Below are 21383 nucleotides of genomic sequence, written 5' to 3'. Positions count from 1 at the left end.
AGCAATATCTTTTTTTTCTCCTCTGACAATGAAGCATCCCCAATGATGCTATCACATATCTTAGTACCATTGATTTTAATGTTCTTTACCTGGCGGGGATGCAGGAACTCATGCATGTATGTCCTACCAAAATGGAGCCAGATACCCTGTCTCCCCCAGTAGCTACACACAGGCTGATGTTAACAGTTAAAGATAAAGGTGAATGATTCATTGATTTTCTTTTCTTTAACAAATATTCTGAGTGATCAGCATTCCATACTGCCTTACTGGAGATATTCCACCTGTCCAAATAATCTGCTGTTCTTGTGAATCTGTCATCAGCTTGATGATACAAAACTTCATTTGTTCTCCCACTTTCCTGACTTCTCTTTTTCGTTCATTGTTGCTTCACTTCATCAGAAGGTAAACCTTGTTCTAAACTAATTCTAAGCATCTAGGCTAAGAAAATCAATAATAGAGAACAATCCCTTGGAATGGAATTCGGTTTCCTGTCCAGAGGTACTGTAGATGACAGGTGTGGCATTAACAATTACTAAAGCTTTCACTTATTGCAAATAAGACATCAGATAACTATTAAACAGGACATTGGGGCACAGTGATAAATTGGTATTGGGAGATATGGTGATAATAGATTGTGAGGTGCAGAGACTTTAGTTAGCAGTGGAGGACTTATAAGAAGGGAATGATATGTCATGGTCATTGAATTACCAGCTTAATAGTCTGAAAGCTGGAGGGTTTCCATGGTAGCTTTAAAGGGAACGTCCTCTTCCTTCACACACACAATAAAGACTTTGTTGAAAATCAAATCCAGTATCTGATTATCAGAATGGCAGTCAGCAGGGAACAAAGTACATAGCCTATGTCTTCTATAATTTCAAATCTAATGGGGAAAATAAGGGAGTGGGGAACTTCAGGTTGACAAAGTTGACAACCTTAATCCCCATACTTCCCAGAACTCTGCTGAATAGGAAGAAAGTCCCTTCTCAACAGGCAGAAAGAGGAAAATTCCCTTTTCCTCAAGACTGTACAAAGACCTCGCCTGAAGCAGGCGTCTCTCAAAATGACTTGTCTGTTTTTCTCAGAAGTTATTCCTACTCCTCCTCATTAGGCTCTAAGGCAACACTTAACTTTTCGAGACTGTGAAGATGTAGTCACTGCAACAAACAGCAAGGCTGGAGTAGGATGAGTTGAGAATCAGATTATTTGCTCTATGGGAATCTATGGCAATGGGTTTGGAGAGGACAGGGAAGACAGAGAGATGTTTGCCTGGCTATAAGATCACTTGATTTATATAATTCAAAATATCAAAGTCCAGTGAGCTGAAGGATGATCTCAGCAGCTACAAGGAAAGTTCAAGCTTCCTTACCTTGCTTCTAGATCTAAGTTAATTCACAGCCCAAGAGGAAAATGATAAAAAGGGGCATTTGACAAGAGAATTAAACTAAGCAAGGCAGCTATTGCCCAGAACCTTTCATAGAGAGGGCTATGACCAATTCCCAGAGAAGTCATGCATCTGTGAAAATCACGCATGGGTCAAATATTTGTTACCTAAGTATTTGGGACCCATCATAAGAGTCAGAACTAAGTGTCAAGGTAGAAGTTGAGAGACAAAATAATTTAAAATAGGAAATGGCTTGTCAATAAGTATTTTGTCACAAGATCTCCATTTGTTCTAAGGTTTAGCTCATGAGTATTTATTTCCATTTGTACAGCAGCAAACAAGGTTTGCCCACAGATGTTCATGAGAAAAAAAAAACTATTATTTTTTTCTTTAGAAAATTAGTTGCAAAGGAAAAACAGGGAAGCTTTCATAGAATGAGACCGAGGTGGGGAAGAACAGATGCATGAGGTACAGTTTGGGGTATTGAGAACACAGTGACAGCAGAAACAGACTAGTTTGGCCCCAAGTTTACCTCACTGGAGCAATTTGGCCATGGGAAATGGATTGGAACTAGAAAAGTTCTGGAGAGTCGTTAAACAAAAAAGGAAATGGGGAGACTGTTTTAGCCTGGGTGCTTTAGAAAATGAGCCTAGAGCAACATTTGTACGCTTAACACTCTTTCAAATTTTGTGATCCTAGGCATGAGTTAGAGGAAAAAGAGAAAGTACTTGGAGCAAAAAGAGAAGGCAAATGTCAATTTTTGACCAAATAAGAGTTTCATTAATTATTAAAATTAATAAAAAAATTCATCAGTTGAAATTAACCTGAAATATATTGTCAAAGAGTAATTTAAAAAATAAATTAATAGAAAAAAAGTATGAGTCATGTCTATTGCATGGTTAGAGCTATACACCTGTACCTACCTGTGAGAATAGAGTCTGGAATATGTATTTTCACCATCAGCTCTGACTTTTCCCTTATGTAGAAATGTCTTTAATAGCATTTTCAGGAAACTAACCTGAAAAAAATATGGCAAAGAATCTAATGTGACCATTCGCTGGTCCTTGGTAAAACGTCCTCTAAATGTTTGAAAACTTTGGTTTAAAAAAACATGGCCTATTTTCAATGTGAAGCTCTCAGCAGAACTATTTCCAAGTTACTTCTTGGGTTTTGGTAAGACATCTCCCTGGTGTACCTAAACTTCCATGTTTTATAACACAGGCAATATATCCTTTCTTAGTTATCTCCAAAGTGACCCCAGCATTTTGTTTGTCACTTTTCCACCTGGGTCTGTTTGTACTTTCATGCCTCCTTGGAACTTCACAGACCTGTTGATGTGACAGTTTGAAGAAATTCAGGCAAACTATTCCAGTTTAGGCAGCACTGAAAAATCATAATTTCACTTCTCTGAGTGGTAATGATTGATTAAAAATGTTTCCAAAAGAAATGATGAAAGTCTGAGGTCATGGACATATTTGATAATTATAAAATACAGTGGTATCTCAGTTCATGAACTTAATTCATTCCACAATTCTGGGAAAGATGGCCGTGTTCGAGTCTATCACCCAATGCAGAGTTCACAAACAAAACCAAAATTTTGCCAAATGCTTCTGTTTGTGAACCAAATTGTTTACAAACAAAAGCATTCATGAACCTAGGTACCATTGTTTGCATGTATTGAAACATTACACTCTACCCCATAAACATGCAAACTTATAAACAATTTATAAATATCAATTGTAAATAATTTTTAAAAATGTTTGTTTCTGAGTCTAGTGGTCATCCCTAGCTGTCACTTCTTTGGTCTTCCCAAAAAACGGAGATGGATTTGAGTGATAAGTTTGAACATTTTTGAAAGGATTTAAAGACTGGTAAATGCTACACTTGAGCTGTATGTCTGGCTTTCTACTTTTACATAGTCTAACCTGAGGCATGTAATGATTTTTTAACCAAAATGCTATAGCATTTAAACCTTAAGAGAATTCTGAATTGTATAAAAATTTTGGAATGTGCAGTAAGAAGCATTGGGGCATCCTTCAAATAACGTAGGCCATTGTTTATCTATCCCACCTACTTATGCATGAAATTTTAATACTGTATTGTACACATGATCATAACAAATACACTAAAGTATCTGGTTCTGTGCAAACTTTTTCTTTGCTATTTTTTATTAGTTTAATGAAGTGGAAGGTGAAAATCATTTATTTAGTGAAAATGTCACATTTTGCGAGTCATTCATTCAGCAACGCTTGGTTCATTTGATTTGGTTGGGCATTTTCATATACCTGATATATTTACCCAGAGGACTTTTGGCACTGGCAGCATATTAAAATCAGCAAAAAAATAACTATCTACCCCAGAATTGGGAAGACTCAATTGTATCCAGATGAGCACCAAATCCACTTCAGATTTCCAAAGCAAATACAATTAATTGTGTCAAAAATTAATCCTTTGGAGACTTCTGGAATGTGTATTTATTCCCATTCTTATTACTGTGGCATTTTAGTGACCCTATTTTACATTATCTGCACATTCCTCCATGCTCTTTTCCGTCTTTTTCAGGAGTGGTTCATTGGCCTCTTTATTTCTGATTCACGTAGTCTTTCTGAAGCCATAAAAGAAAGAATTTAGGAACATATATAGCAGATTTAAAATATTTTAAAAACCATGCTTTACAAATTTATATCTCAGTTTGAATCAGTACAATGGGCCCTCAAGTAGTTTCTCTGGCTTGAGTAGCTCCGTGCCCTCCTTTATCTGGTATGGTTTTGTCTGATAACTCCCACTTTTGCATCTTATCTGTCTGAGGTTAGGTGGACAGCTTTGAAGGGCAGTGCTATGACACACACATGGGTCCCAATCCTCAGGAGAGGAAGACGTATGCACAACAGAAACCAAAAGGATTTATGTGTAGAGTGTCTAGGTGACCCACAGGAGTGTGTTGTATCTGTGACTGACTCCCTTCTAATGAAAGTCAGCACAAAAGGTCTGGAAGCACTGGTTAAGTCCTTAATTGACATTAGGCTTACACAGTTTTCAATGACCTTCTGGCCCATTTCATTCCTCTGTTTCTCCTTACACCCTATTGACCACACATGCTCCGTCCCCAGCGTCCCTTCCCTTGTGTAATGAGAGACTTAATGCACATCTTTTTGAGAATTCATTTTTGACCAATCTCATCCAATCTCCAGCAACTGTTTCATGATAATGGATTAAAGAGTATTCTCCCAAAAGATACTCCCATGTCCTGACACCTAGAATCTATGAATATAATCTTATTTGGGGAAAAAAAGTCTTTACAGATGACCATGAGATCATCTTAGACCAAAATCCAATGTCAAATATCATCAGAAGAGACAGAAAAGAGGACACAAAAACTTGTGAAGGCAGAGGTGGGCAAAGGAGTGAAGCAGCCACAAACCAAGGGATGCTCACAGACACCAGAAGTTGGAAGAAGCAAGGAAGGATTCTTTCTCGAGCCCTTTAGAGGGATGTGGTCCCTGACACCTTGCTTTCAGAGTTATGTTCTCTAGAAATTTAAGAACGTACACTATGTAGTTTTAAGGTGCCCACATTGACGTACTTTGTTGTGCTAGCCCTAGGAATCCAGTACATATGGCAAGGGAGGGAACCTGGGATAACTGCTCCGAAGGTGTTGATCAAACAACTTTAAAAAAACACTCCTAATTTAGGAACTACTGGGGATGAAGTAACACATGGAATGATATCTTCCGGTGGTAGAGAAACATTCTGGATGGCCTTTAGCGTGAACATATTGATTGTTAAATGTTTTGAATATCACTAGCAGTTCTTTCTGCATTAACACTCCACTCAACACAGCACATGATGCTAGCAATATAGTAGGCAGTGAATGGAGAGAGGAAGTGAGTGTAGGAAGTGAATGAATGGGTGAGTCTGTGAGCCATTCCAGAAAGCAGGTCATTATTTGTTGGTAACAAGTGACTTTGGACCATGCACATTGTTTCCAATATTGATCTTATTTCTTACTTTGGCCCCTTCCAAAATAAAATCCAGCATCAAATGATGAACATTTAAAAAGAATGTGAAACAAGTGTTAACGCCAATTTCCAAAAGAAATTCTAAAAGTAAATCAAGAAATGAGATGTTGCTGGAAAAAGCAATATCAAAGGTAAATAAGCCTCAGTTTCTGTCTGCAGTATGCCATTGTGCTGGCGCTGTGAGTACAGTTCTTTTACTCAGATTTGAAATGTGTTTTTAGTCCCTAATCAAAAGTTTAGGGTCCTAGACGTTTCTGAAGACAGCATTTCTGCAGAAGCTGAAAAATGCAATATCATAATCTCTTATAAATTCAGGATAGTTCTAAGAATATAAGATTGCAATGCTGTATGCTGAAAGATTAAATTTTATATTTCTTTATCTATTTTCAGAACAGAAAAAAGAACCAAGCGGATAATTTTTTTATTATGAATTAAGTTTACTGGTACAATTTAGATATACATCATGATCACATTTAGCATAGGGAATTTGCACCTGAACAAGATAAATCTTGGTTCATTTTCCCCAGTCCCTTTCTGTCCCTTCAACCTCAAACAGATTCTTGACTTCAAAATGTACACATTTTTACCAGCTGAATGAACCCAGTAAGCTAGCTATTTAGAGAATAATTCATATAAAACTTTCTCAAACTAGAGTTGAAATGTGACCAAAGCTCTATATTTGGATAGAGTCTTCCTATTTCTTTGGATATCTTTAGCCAGTTTTCTTTACTATATTGCATGCTACTTTAGGACCAAGAAATGGGTTGACATGCCTTATGTAAATAAAATTTTGATTCTTTTTTATAGTTTAAAAAATTCTGATATGTATAAATATATTAATATATACAATGCCAGTCATATTTATAATTTATATAGCTCAACTCCATAGATTCTTAAAAAGAAATTGGAAGGGTATCTCTATACAATGTCAAATAACTTCAGAGAAAAAAATCACCTGAAAAGGAAATAATTTACTATCACAACCATAAACAGAGATTTGTGGTACTATATGTTTCAGACATATATACTGCAGTTAAAGCAGAGTTTTATAACTTTATTCAAATGTTAAATATTAGATTTAGATGTAGATAGAATTTCTCTCTCCCTTGAGAACTTTAGGCACTAATCAGGGACTTGATATTCATGCATATACTGAAAATGTTTATTTTTCATGTCCAACCCTGCGGGGCCCAGTGCAAGTTGATGAAAACATTCTTACCCTGGGCTGGAGTGTAATGTCTCCAAGGTGTCTGCAATCTAAGACTCTGTGATTTGAGATGAACCTGAAATAAAACAAAACAATCAAAATGAGTTAGAAAGGAATTTTTCAAATAAACTTTCATGGAGCATCTACCATGTGCCAGCAATAAAGCCAGTAAGTCTTACCTATGACCCCAATCTGATGGATGCTGAAGGGACCATTGGGTCCTCTTTCAGGACTAATGCATTCCATCTCTCATCTACTGAAAATGTGGGAACTGCTCTCCCCTCCAGAAATGCTTTGGATGAAAAAGGATCTGTCTCACCCCAGGTTATATCTTCCTTCTGAGGGTGGGGATGGGGTCATCCACTAGCTGGACAAAGATCTGTCTCTTTTGCTTCAATTCAGGGCTCCACCTCTTGCAGAAATTTTTGTGGGACCATCTTGGGCCTCTTGCATCTTGGCTCACTATCTCCTTCTGTCCTATGCTACCTCCTCCAAGTCCTTTGAGTGCTTTGGCTAGTTACACTCTCCAATCAGCCTCTTTACTAAGTAGAAATAGCCCCTCAACATCTTTTTCAGAAAAACTGGACCTAAGAACTTCATTGACTACTAAGCTTAATATTTAGTGTCTACGGCAAGTGGAGCCCCTTTTGTTAAATCGTTGAGATAAAGTTATTAGTTGAGAGGTAAATGCTGTTTGAGGAGTTTGCAAAAGCTCATTAGGGAGAAAAATGGAATTGTTAAAAAGCAAGATCCTGAGCATGTGTAGACAAGGCTCCCTTTAAAGGGCCATGGTGCCAGATAGCCTCCCATTTGGTTCCAACCCAGTAGGAAAAGATTGAGTCTACCAAAATGAATAGAAAATGATTAATGAAGAACTCCAGTTCTCAGAATCAGGAAAGGAAGAAGGAAAGAGAGAAGAGAGAGAGAGAGAGAGAGAGAGAGAGAGGGAGAGAGAGAGAGAGAATGTGTACAGATGTCAAGAAAGTGAAAACTCCAGTTACTGAAGCTGGAAAATGCAAAACTACCTGAAGAGAAGGTACTGGAAAACGTATATAGGTAAGGTTAAGGAGTGGCCAGTGCTTTGCAGAAGCAAAACCTCCAGAACAAGACAGTGGCTGCAGATGTTACCTTAAGAGGAAGCTCTCAGTAACTGCACAGGGAAAGACACAGAAGGAAGACACTTCAGTATAAAATGGACTTTCCAGAGTGATGTAAACTCAAACAGCTTGGGGCAGGAGGTAGAACCTGAGTCATACAGAAAAAAACAACTGTCCTGCCTTTTGAAGCAAGCCAAAGACAGTCCTTTCTAATCCAACCTTACATGTCAATTTCTCTGCTCCTTGGAAATAAAGCATTTGAATTTAATATTTGAAAACCCTCCACTTTATAAATAAATGCACCAAATGAGAAATTCATTTATAATGGAGCTTTCTATCTATGTATGCTCATCTTTCTTTTGTCTATAAAGTTCCATACCAATGAATTTTTCTGAACATCTTTGTAGTGAAGTATGTGTATCCATAGGGACTTCAGCTGGATTCTGGTGTCTCAGATGAGTTGATCAGTGGAATTAGTGGCACCTTTAAATAATGCTGCCTTTACCCAAGGTGATGCTGCCTGCTCTTGCTCTGCAAGGAATTTTCAGAGCTCTGTTCTTGATTTGTTGGCATAGTATCTCCTATTGTGCATCAGACAACTGAAGGTGCAAAAGCTCAGCTCCGCTATTGATGCTGCCACTAAACAGCCCTGTGATTTGCAGCAAGGAACTCTGCAGCTAAACTCTGGGTTTTCATTTTTAAGATCTATATCTGTAAAACTTAGAGCAATGTTATCCAATAAAACTTTAAAAAGTATGGAAATAGTTTTTGTTTTGTTCTACCTATTAGAACAGCAGCATTCATTTATACATATGAATGAATGTTTGAATTAAAAGTAATGTATTATAGTAAAAGACACATTGCCATTAGAACCGCTCAAAAGACTCCCCTCACTTTGAACACAATTATCTGGGTTTTCTTACCTTTTCTGCAGCAGTTCTGGAAGTGCTCTTCTGTGAGTGTCTTTAAGAGGTGTGGTCAAAAGTTCAGCAAATGCTGCTGGAGAGTGGCATCCAATGGAAAGGCAGGCTGCTAAAAACATTACCGTGTGTGTTTCCCTCACCATATTCACTGGATCTGGAACCTTGCAAATCTTGGCTCTTCTCCAAAGTTAAAATGACCACAAATGATAAATGTTTTGGATCAATTTAGCACAGTGAGGCAACCAAGACAGCACAAGCAAAGACACCATGAAAGAGGAATTCAGAAAGTGTCGGAACAGGATAAATGTGTCCCAAGTGAGGGAGAATATTTTGAGGGGGATTAATGGTAATATATCTTTTACTATAATACAATTAAAAAGTTTTGATACTGTTACTTTTGATCACCATATGTATTTTTTGTCTTTAATGTGACATTTAATTATAAGTATTTCTCAATATATTTGGATTTTTATTTATTTATTTTTCCCCATTCCTCTTCCACACTGTGTAGACTGCCTGAACACTGGGGTGTGGCTAGTGTGTATGGGAAATTCAAATTTTATTTAATTTAAATTAACTTACATTAAATTGTCCCCTGTGATGGAAATTCGGTTCTTTAGCAACCTAAATAGTTTAACACATACCTTTTGAAAACTGAAAGTACTGTGAAGCATAGCTGTGATTCTAGCAATTATTTCTTTTGTTTTTTTCCTCATTGAGGTTATTGGTACATTTTAGGTACACAGTACAGTTACATTCATCATTGGGATCCTGTACCTTTACATGACAGGTCTTGGTTCTCATTTTTCCCCCTTGTCCCTGCCCTCCCTTCACCCCTCCTCCCCTCCCCCTTTACAAACACTTCATTTCCATTTTTTCATTTTCTCATATTTTTTTCTTTTCCCTTATTAGTTTTCCCCTACCCTTCCCACTTTCCCTACACCTTTAGCCCCTTTCTTTCTATTTCACAATGTCCATTATATCATTAGGATCTTATGTACTATTATAGTTTATTCACACCAGAGAAACTATTTGGTATTTACACATGTATAACTTATTTATTTCACTTAGGAGTATATCCTCAATATGTATCCATTTTCCTATGAGTCAATCTAATTTCTCATTCTTTACGACAGAGTAATATTCCATTTTATATAAAAAGTACATCTTCTTTATCTAGTTTCCAATTTATGGGCAAATGGGCTGTTTCCGAGTTTTAACTATTACAAACTGTGCTGCTATAAACATAGGTGTGCATATATCTCTGTGTTATGATTCTTTTAATTATTTTGGAAAGATACCCAGCAGAGAGATGTCTGGGTCAAATGGAACCTCTAGTCACAGCTCTTTGAGTTATCTCCATATTGGTTTCCATAGTGGTTGCACCAGTCTGCACTCCCACCAACAATGGAGAAGGGTTCCTTTCTCCCCACTACCCCACCAATATTTGTTATTGTTTGATTTCTTGATATTAGCCATTCGTTGCGGGGTGAGGTGGAATCTCAGTATTGTTTTCATCTGCATCTCTGGAATGACCAGTGATGTGGACCATTTTTTCATATATTTACTTGCTGCTTTTACTTCTTTGTCTGAGAAATGTCTGTTCAATTCAGATGCCCATTTTTGAATTGGGTCTTTATATTTGGGGGCGCTGATTATTTTGAGTTCTTTATATATTCTAGATAATAGTCTTTTGTCTGAGAAGAAGCTAGTAAAATTTTTTCCCACATTGTAGGTTGTCTCTTAGTTCCTTTGATGGTTTTTTTGCAGTGCAGAAACTTTTTAATAAGATGAGATCCCAGTTGTTGGTTCTTTCTGCTAATTCCCGTGCTACTGAGGATTTTTTCATAAAATCTTTTCCTACACCAATGTCTTCAAGAGTTCTGCATAACTTATCTTCCAGCAAGTTTAGTGTTTCTGTTTTAATATTTAGATCTTTAATACATTTTTCTTTTAATTTAATGCATGGTGAAAGATAAGGGTATAGTTTTAAGCTTTGGCAGGTTGAGATCCAGTTTTTCCAACACCATTTATTAAAGAGGCTATCTTTCCTCCAGTGGGGATGGTCAGCTCCTTTGTCAAAGATGAGGTAGCTGAGTACATCTGGAGTTATTTTTGCATTTTCCAGTCTGTTGCACTGATCCTCAGGTCTGTTTCTTTGCCCATACCATGCTGTTTTTATCACAGTGGCTTTGTAGTATAGTTTCAAATTGGAAATTGTTATACCCGCTGCCATGTGTCTGTTGCCTAGGATGGCTTTTGCTATTCTAGGTCTCTTATGGTTCCAAATGAATTTTTGGAATCTTTTTTCTAGTTCTGTGAAATATAGTGTTGGAATTTCAATTGGCATTGCATTGAATCTGTATAGCAGTTTTGGTAGCATGGCCATTTTCACTATGTTGATTCTTCCTACCCAGGAGCAGGGGATATCTTTCCATTTTCTTATATCCTCTTCTATCTCTTTTTTCAGAGTGCTGTAGTTTTCAGTGTAGAGGTCTTTTGCTTCTTTTATTGGATTGATTCCTAGATACTTCATTTTTTTGGATGCTATTGTGAAAGGAATTGTTTCCCTAATTTCTCTCCCAGTGAGTCTGTTATTTGTGTACAGGAAGGCTATTGATTTTTGGGTGTTCTCCATGTATCCACCTACTCTACTGAATCTGTCAATTAAGTCTAGAAGTGTTTTGGTGGAGTTTTTTGGGTCTTCAATGTAGAGTATCATATCGTCAGCAAATAATGACAGTTTAACTTCTTCTTTTCCTATCTTTATTGCTTTAATTTCCTTCTCTTGTCTATTTTCTATGGCTAATATTTCCAGAACTATATTGAAGAGGAGTGGTGATAGTGGTCATCCTTATCTTGTTCCTGATTTTAACATGAAGGTTTTCTGTTTTTGGCCATTTAATATGATGTTGGCTGTTGGTTTTTCATAGCCTTTATTAAGTTGAGATATAGACCATCTATTCCAATTTTTTGTAGGGTTTTTATCATGAATGGGTGTTGAATTTTGTCAAATGCTTTTTCTGCATCTATTGAGAGGATCATATGGTTTTTGTCCTTGACTTTGTTAATATAGTGCATTACATTTGTTGACTTACATATGTTGAACCATCCTTGCATCCCTGGAATAAATCCGAGTTGGTCAGGATGTATGATCTTGATGATCCTCTGTATTCTGTTTGCTAGCATCTTATTAAAGATTTTTGCATCTATATTCATTAAGGAGATTGGCCCATAGTTCTCTTTTGTAGTAGAGTCTTTCCCTGGTTTGGGAATCAAAGTGATACTTGCTTCCAGGAATGAATTTGGAAGTATTGCTTCCTTTTCAATTTCATTGAAAAGTCTGAAGAGTAAAGGCAGTAGTTCTTCTCTAAATGTCTTGTAAAATTCAGCAGTGAATCCATCAGGGCCTGGGCTTTTCTTTGTTTGTAAATTTTTACTTACATTTTCAATTTCACTGATTGTAATTGGGGTTTTTATAATGTTTTTATCTTCTTTGTTAGAAAAAAACCTTTTAGATATGTCCAGCATTTTATAAGGACATAAATTCTAATATCATTCTTACTTCTCATCTTCTATCACTGTGACTATGATCATACCTTTTAGCTGAAGAACTTGTTTCACCAGGAAGCCTTCTGCCTCTATGAAAATCACCAAACCCTGCACTGAAAGAAAAGAAGCTACAGACCACAAAAAAATCCTTAAAAATTTTAGATGAGTTCAACTTGAAACAAACCTGTACCTATATATTCTATAATAAACATGAGCAAGCACTTTATTAGTTCTAAAATCATTGAACCAACATAGAAATCAATAGCTCATCAATTCTCCCAGGTACTGTCCCAGCACTTTGCCTGTAGCACTGGCATGAAATTTCCTGCATTTTACTCTGGTTACTTTATTGAGGTCTGGAAGCTATTGGCTGCGGTAGGAGTAAAAGTCCACTGTGTCACACTGACCGCAGAGCGATTTCTTGAATCTGAGAGTTTAATATTCATCTTCCTTTCTTTTGTGCTTGATTTTTAAGACATACTCTACTAATGTTACACTGCTTTCTCTTTCTTGCAGTTTTTCTTTCCTTTTTTTTCATGGTTATGTCTTAAAGGCTCCTTTCCCCGGATTGCTGTTCAGTTCCTGCAAAGGCAGTGGAGGAAGATCATGGTTATACATCAATCCATCCGTCTTCTGAAATGCATCAAGTTTAAATCTTAGTGCTGCTTGGCTTCTGAGGACCACACATATGGAGCAGGCACTTCAGGCCCCAGCTGTTGTTAGATCTTGGACACTATGAATAAGCATAAATCAATGTTTCTGATTGCATTTGTGATATCAATATTAGAGCATTATATGAACACTTTTGTGGTTTCTTTAATGTGTCTTTTTCCACTGTTATTTCTATCAATCTGCTAGCAGAGAGATTCCCTGGAGCCAGGAACGGCTTTGCCCCCAGCATTAGTTGTTCTGTATTAAGTGCTAGAAACTCAGGGACAACAGAACAATGCATTGGTGGAGGGAATTTGGTCCCTGAGTTTATTTTTCCTCCCTTTTCTTCTATTCCTCTAGTTTTTTTCATTAACTGGTTTGGCAAATTTAACTACTTAAGCTACCTTCTCTAATTCCTGGAAGGAGGTTGTAAAGATAAACAGAAAGAAATGTTGTATTACACTGCTGCAACCAAAAACAAAAACTAAGCCCCCTCCCCTGGCAAAAAAAAAAAGAGGGAAAAAGGAGAGAGAGGAAGAGAAATATAGGAAGGCAGAATTTTACATTTTTCTCTCCAGTTATAGAGATTTTTCAAAATAAACTTATTTATGTCAATCTTTACTTTGTTGGACAACTTCAGAGAAGCACTGTCAATGAAAATCAATAAATGGTTAAATTCTTGATAATTATTTTTAAAAATACTTGCATAATAATACATTTAAAAACTAACTCTAGTGTTTTTTTCAAAATATCTATTAGAAGCTTCATATTCGATTTCACTTAGCCTGAACATTTTTGTTTTTTCCTTCGATGCCACCCTTCAGTATGAATGACTCTGGGTGTTCACATCGTCATGGTGATGTAAATCCCAGAGGATGTGCAGAGCCTGGATCCCCTGGACTCTACCCACTGCTTGTAACTATAGTTTAATGCATCTCTTATTGACAACTATAAATATTTTGAAATGTAAAGCTCACAATCTTCCAGTTGGGGGTCAGGGTATGCGTTGTTTCAATTGCTTCAATGGTACAGATAAATACGGAAGGTAATTTGAGACAGAAGTAAATGCTAGTTTGCCTCACTGCAGTGCTGGGAAGAACCTGACATAAATAAACAGGGCTTCTGAGCATGTGGATTCTGAGCCCTGATCCCAAGGTAGTTGGACAATCATGCTCCATTGTCCAGAAAACTTTTGTAAACTCCCAAGTTCAAAGTCATTGTTTTGTAGTTCTAAGCTCATGTGGATTCTGAGCCCTGATCCCAAGGTAGTTGGACAATCATGCTCCATTGTCCAGAAAACTCGTAAACTCCCAAGTTCAAAGTCATTGTTTTGTAGTTCTAAGTTTTCTGAAATATTTACAATAAGCTTTGAAAAAAATTTGCTCTACCTCAACAGTGATTTTCAATAAAGGCCTTCCTAAAGTAGTTTAAAGGAAGAATGTAAATTCTTATATTCTGAAAAAAGGCTAAGACCAAAACAGGAAAAGGAGAGATGAGGTTTGATGTCATTTGTTGGGCCATAATCTGGCCCTTGCTACTTCTTTGTGGCCTGACATTCTTCACCTATGTTTTAGTTTCTCACACTTTTGTGCCTCTCTCCATGTTAGGGCCTTTGTACTTTCCCTCCATCTTTGGACTTTTCCCAGTTTCCTACCAGTTTTCTCTGATGGAACCTTAATCTTCCCTTTAAATTTCTTCATAAATGTCTCTTCCTTAGACAAACGTTGTATGATTCCAAAACCAAGTTGGAGTTTACTGCTGCCCTGTGCATTTTACAAACATTGATGTGAGTGGCATCACTAATGGGTCATACACTCAGTAGTGTTCTAACCTTTTCACAGTAGTAATCTTATCACTTACCACAGGGCTTGAGAGGTCATTATCCTTAAAAGAGTTGCTTATTGCTTAATAAAATTTATTTGGCCAAGACAAAAAAAAAGAACCTACATAAAATATTGAGGAAGTTACCTATTTATCGTCATATTACAAAGAGTGATAGTTTACAGTTAAACGTGAATGATAAAAATAGATTTAAGTAGTCAAAAACCTGATACTTGTTTCTTACTTCTATTTCCTTATGAATACACCAACTCCAAGTCCCATTTCTGCCATATTCTATATTGTGGGGTAAATTAGAAGATATAAAGAGATGACTCTGGTGGAAATTACCCAAATTTAAAGAGAAAAAAGTAAAAGCGTTATATAAATAGTCTTCTTTTGGTATTTTAAGATAAATGAAAACCCACACTCCAGAGTGCATATAAATTTGGGTTTCAATAGTCAAATCTTTAATTCTAAGTAGACTGAAATGACAAGAAATGCCTTGGTACAGTGAATTAAGACTCAGGAGACTTTGGCAGTCTCAAAGTTTCCTACTTTTTTCATCAATGAAATGGCAAATGTATCACTCACCTGGCAAGTATTTATGTGACACCTTCTGTAAAATATTTTGCTAGGTGACTGCAGAAGACACATATACAAATAGTCACCTAGAATTAACCATTGAGGCAATAATTTCTATAAACATTAAAAGAAAGTCAGAATCAGTATAAAAAGGAGAAGGAGTTTTCCAGGCATGTTTGATTACAAGTTACTCAATACATTTGTAAAAAAGATTTCTGTGTTTAAGAAAATTTGGAGAATGGTATATACTAAATTTCTTCACAAAGAGACACAACACTGAGCATATCAAAATAAGCACATCAAAATATCTGAGAATTCCCCAAATCTTTCAAAACCTGCCCAAAAAGTCCAAGCTTAGACTGCTTCTCTGACTCTTTCCTCAGAGATCACACAATTACTCAAACTCAGAGAATTGAAAAAGAGAGGGAACACTTCACAATATTTAAATATCACAAGCAGTCTTGCTTTTAAAAGTTAACAAAGTCACTGAGAGAAAAAAATATAGATTAATGATCTTTCATTAATATAGAGCCCAAAACCTAAAAAGAAACATTAATAAGTCAAATTCACAAATATATAATCAAGATTAATACATATAAATTATACTAGGATTGTAAGAATATAAAGATTTATTACTCAAAAAATAATGAGATCCTTTTACCACATCAACTTTAAAAGGATAAGAGATATAATCATCTTAATAGATAGAAAAAATATTTGATAAAATTCAATAACCCTTTGTAAGAAAAACTCTTAGCAAATAAGGAACTAGTGAAGACTAAAAATAAACACTATTTATTTAAAAATTGTATAGCCAATGTTAAATTTGATGAAGGGAGGGCAGGAGTATGGGGAAAAAACGAGAACCAAGACCTGTCATGTAAAGGTACAAGAACCCAACAATGAATGTAACTGTACTCTATACCTAAAATGTACCAATAAAGTCAATGAGAAAAAAAAAAAGAAATACAAAATAACACAATGCCTATTCAGTGTTAGCAGAATATCCCTGCCTGTGCAATAAGGCAAGAAAAGTAAGTAGAAGTCATAAAAATTATATTCACAGAAAACATTATTGTATACATAGAAAATCTAAATAATCAAGGCAAACTATTAGAATTAACAAAACATCCATCAAAATTATTTAAGAAACTTCAATTTGGAAAATAAAATACAAAGAATAAGAGAAGATCATTTGAGTCACAAAAGTTTCTCATTTTGATGAGATCTAATTTATTTACTTTTTCTTTTGTTGCTTTTATTTCTGGTATAACATCTGAATATTCATTTGCCAAATCCAAGGTCATAGAATAGCTTTTTTTTAAGCTTTGCAATTTTAACTCTATGCTGTTGATTTATTTTTGAGATAACTTTTATGTATGGTATGAGGTAGGGGGTTCAAGGCCATTTTTCAATATGTAGATATCTATCATCCCAACATTATCTGTTGGAAAAAATTATTCTCTTCCCATGGAATGATCATGAAATCCTTGTGGAAAATCAATGGGACTAGGAGATATATGTTTACTTCTAGATGCTACATTCTAATTCATTAGTCTGTAAGTCTTTTCTCATGTAATTATCAGTTTTTTGGTTACTACAGTTTTGTAGTAAGATTTGAAATTGTAAGTGTGAGACTTGTAATCTTGTTTTTTGTCAATATTGTTTTGATTATTTGGGTACCCTTGAAATATGATAAGAACTTGTGGATCAGCTTTTCTTTTTGCAAGAAAAAGGCCATTAGAATTTTGAGAAAGATCACACTGAATCTGTAGATTGTTTTGTTTTGGTACCGGGGATTGAACTCAGGTCCTTGTACTTGCAAGGCAGGCCACCGAACCACTGAGCTAAATCCCTGGCTTTTTTTTTTTTGTAGATTATTTTGGTATTGTCATTTTAATGATATCAAGTTTTCTCATCTACAGACGTAGAATTTCTTTCCATTTATTTAGGTCTTCATGGTTTCTTTTAGTAATATTGCATAATTTCCAGTGTACAAATCTTGTACCACTTTAATTAAATTTATCCACAGGCATTTCATTGTTTTGTATGATACTGCAAGTGATAGTGTTTTCTTAATTTCTTTTTGATTGTTGCTAGTGTCTAGAAATATAAGTATTTTCTTAAATGTTGCCTGTTGACCATACATGCTATAATTTTGCTGAACACATTTATTAACTCTGATAGTTTCTTTGTGAATTCCTTAGAATTTTCTGCATGGCACCAAAAGCATGATGTACAAAAAGAAAAACCTGATGATATTATAGTTAGGAAGTTCTGCTCTTTGAATGCTGCTGCTAAGGAAATGTGGAATCAAGGGAGACCATTTGCAAACATTTTATCTGATAAGAGACTGATATCTAGAATATACAAAGCATTTTTCAAATCAAATGATGCTCAGCACCATTAGTTATTTGAAAAATGCAAATTGAAATGATGATATCACTGTAAACTGACTGGAATGGGCAAAATAAAACCGAATGATCACACTAATTTTGGCAAGAATATGAAGGGCTTGGGATTGCACATACAGCTGGTAGAAATATCAAATTTTACAAACACTTTTGGAAACAATTTAGAAGTTTCTTTTTAAAAAAACCAACATATTATATTGTTTGATTCAGTCATTCTATCCCCTGGTATTTAACCAATGGAAATGACAGCTTACATTCAGACAAAGACTTAAACATAAATGTTCATAGCAGCGTTGCTTGCATTGATCAAAACCTAGAAAAAACACAAGTATCTATTAGCAGGTGAATATTTAAACAAATAAGGTATATCTCTACAACGGAATGCTATTCAGGAAGAAAAGGAACTAAATTCTTCACACACACACACTCACAAATCTCAAAATGATTGTGTTAGGAGGAAAAGATGAGAGAGTAAAAGAACCCAGACTACATTGTATACAATTCTGCAAATTCCCACTCCTCAGAAGTGACAGAAAACAGATTAGTGATGGTCAGGGGACCAGACAGATGTGCAGAGGCCTCAATGGAGGTTCTGCAGGGGTCCCCAGAGGACTTCTAAGGATGATGAAGATGCTAATTACCATGACCATGTCAAAACCCATCACATGGCACAGTTTAAATAAGTTGTCCAAGCCATTTGTGGTGGCGCATGCCTGTAATCCCAGCACTTGGGAGGCTGAGACAGGAGGATCACTGTGAGTTTGAGACCAGCCTGGGCTACATAGTGAGTTCTAGGTCAATGCCAACTACATAGTGAGACCCTGTCTCAAAAACCAAAACTAACTAAATAAATAAATAAGTTGTCCATTTAGTTACTACCTCAAAGAAAGATTTCCTACACTTGATCTTAGCCAAAAGGCTGAGAGGCGATGAGAAAGCTTTTCCTTACATAAATTAATGCTACAGAAAAGAATTGTGAAGAACAGCATGTTTGTGAATGCAGACAATTGAAAACTTTGCACTAAAAAATGAAAATCAGCATGAACAATTTGAAAAGTGCAAAATAATACAGTGTTAAGAAGAAAAGAAAATGTGAATTTGATTTACAGAAAACTTCTCACATTTATTCTGAACAGAGGTACAAAGATTGAACATTAGGGATATTCACTGTAGCTACTGAAAATTAAAGGAAGATAGAAAAAATTTATAAATAAAATTGTCAGAAACAGGAACACAGATTAAAATGAGAATGGTAACACAAAAACGTCTCAGAAAAGATTCTGCTTCATAAGAAGCTGGGCAGAAAAAAAAAAAAAAGAAAAAAAACCAGGATAAAACTAAAGAACACCAGAAATTGGCCTAAGCAAGTCAAAGATTAGTGTACATAGTGAATTTTGGCATGGCCAATGGGAAAAAATCATCATATAACATCAAAAAAGAAAAGAAAAATGGTAAAAAGCAGAAAGGAAAGTTAATAGCACATCACATACTTTTGCTACATTAAGACTAAGTGAATAGTCCCAAAATAAAATAACTGTGGGCCTGCAAGTCTATTCTTCACATGCAAGACCAATTTCAATATTTGTTTATTTGTTCTACAACAAAAATATTCATTGAAAGCTTACCATCTACCAGATAATATTCTGAGTGCCAAGGTTACATTGCTAAATAAATAGTCTAACAGATTTTGTTTATTTACATTGTTTTTACTAACAAATCGCTTGTGCATACTTTAAAAATAGTGTTTTTTATTTAAACAAGCTAGCAAACTTCAATATAATGCTGTCTTAAAAGGACTAACAAATGCATTGTAAGAATAGTGTTATCAATAGTAGTTATTAAGAACTATTTTATTCTTTAGTTTAAACACACAAGATAGAAGCATTGTCTTTATCCATGTGCTTTCAAGACAGCCAAGATCAGATAAATACTTCCTAAAAATAAATACTGCCATCACTCTTTTTCTTCCTCTCTGACTTTGCTATAGTTCCTGTCATTATCTTGGGTTTCTCTGGATGAGAAAAAATAGAAAGTCCTCTGCCAGATGCACTGTTCAAAAGTCGGGCTTGTAATGCCATTGCCCGAAGAATTCCCAACACCAGGGATTCTTCCCAGGAATGTGAGGCCATGTTTCTTCACAACCCCGCAGTGCTACACAGGCAGCAGCCCCCTTAGACCTCTGGCTGCCAAGAGAAACATGAAAGTGAGAAATTATTTGTAAAAACCAACACAGCTATCCTTATTGGAATTTTTTAAATAAAAAATCAAGATATCTAAACCCTTTAGTTACAAAAATTAAAAAGTCGTTTTCCTTCATTGATGCTAGATGTGCCTGGTCAAAAGTTTGGCCAAACAATCAGGAAAAATAGCCTTGGGGGGAAAAGAAGAAAAGAAAAGAAAAAGCATTCTATAGCAAGAAAATATGGAAACACTCAATGTATTTTTCTTTTGGTATGAAATATTTCATCTCCTCATGTAATGTTGCCTCTATGGGAGTTGCCTTTGAATTGGCATGAAAACAGCAAAGAATTAATGCATCCTTGTATTTACAAAAAGTCAGAAATCTGTTATTCCTTTACAACTCTTCCACTGAAGTAGGACGTATATTCCTTATGTAATTTTTGACCTGGTTTATTATAAGTAAAACAAGATCATCTACTTCTTCCTTTTCTCTTATCCTGAACAAAGATCTCCTTCATCAGGTAAAAGTTTAATTTTATTTCTCACCTAACCAAAAGCACTAAAACTCTCATAGCATATTCTATTACACATGAAAATAGGCAATTCTACCTTTCAGCTAGAAGTAATTGGCCATTTTAGCCCTGATAGAATATGTTTCAAGTATAGAAATGCTAGGTAAAAGCCATTAAACGTATTTCAGCTAACCTCTTCCCCTCTGTAGTCCAGTCATCTCTGCTCTCAATTGAAAGAGGTGTGCTCTTTTCAACATAGCTTTCAGCTGTCTCTACTCCTAATGTTTTTTTTTTCTTAATGAAAGCCAAACCTAGTTTTGTGCAAAATTTAGTTTATTGCCCCTTTAAGTGAAATTCAGTGTTTCCCTACGTTTCAGTAGCATCAGTAAATTCATGTGAGGTGTAGAAAAACAGAAAAGTATTGTGACTATTGGATCTTATGTACTGCATATGGAAGAAATCAATCTGTTATCCTTTCATTTCTAAACACTGATGATGTACCTCATAATAAAAGTGGGCTTCAAACACTCTGGAATACAGAACAACAGAAAGTATCCATGTGAGCTCATCTAAAGAGAGAAACCAGCAGGCGGCATTCTAAAGTCAGAGCAAGGAGGTCAAAGGACATGCAGGTTGTCACTTTTTATGAAGTGCTAACAAGGAAAAGGGTAAAACTGTGAAGAAACAAACAAACAAAAGAGCACTCTTTAGATGTCTTACTGCTAGAGTTTTTCTGACATGAGGTTATGGAATATGAATGTTCCTGAAAAAAATCTTTTAATGACTAGAGCCTACATGTTACCTTTTAAAACATATTGATTTGCTTCCTGGAAAAGAACCCCCAAACCATAATTGTCTGACTTTCTGTTTAGCTTGGGGTAAAAGGCAAATCCTATATCTAGGAACACGCCAATGCCCAACAAAATAACTCTTCGGCCAAACTAGTTTCTCTTTGCCAAAAATAAAAATGAGCACAATGCTTTTCCAATGTTCCAGTACTGAGAAAATGTAAAATAAAGACATTTGTCTGAATCATGTTGGGT

At 35.6% G+C, this 21383-nt stretch overlaps 1 pseudogene; it reads right to left on the bottom strand.

Moving 5' to 3' along the window:
* Positions 1-18418: 18418 nt before the first annotated feature.
* LOC117285557 lies at positions 18419-18578 on the bottom strand (annotated as a pseudogene).
* Positions 18579-21383: the final 2805 nt, after the last annotated feature.

The sequence above is a fragment of the Fukomys damarensis genome, unplaced genomic scaffold (genome assembly GCF_012274545.1).
Source record: "Fukomys damarensis isolate Sample0158 unplaced genomic scaffold, DMR_v1.0_HiC HiC_scaffold_1, whole genome shotgun sequence".
Lineage (NCBI taxonomy): Eukaryota > Metazoa > Chordata > Mammalia > Rodentia > Bathyergidae > Fukomys > Fukomys damarensis.
Note: the sequence above shows the minus strand (reverse complement) of the source record. Positions and strands in the feature narration are given on the sequence as shown.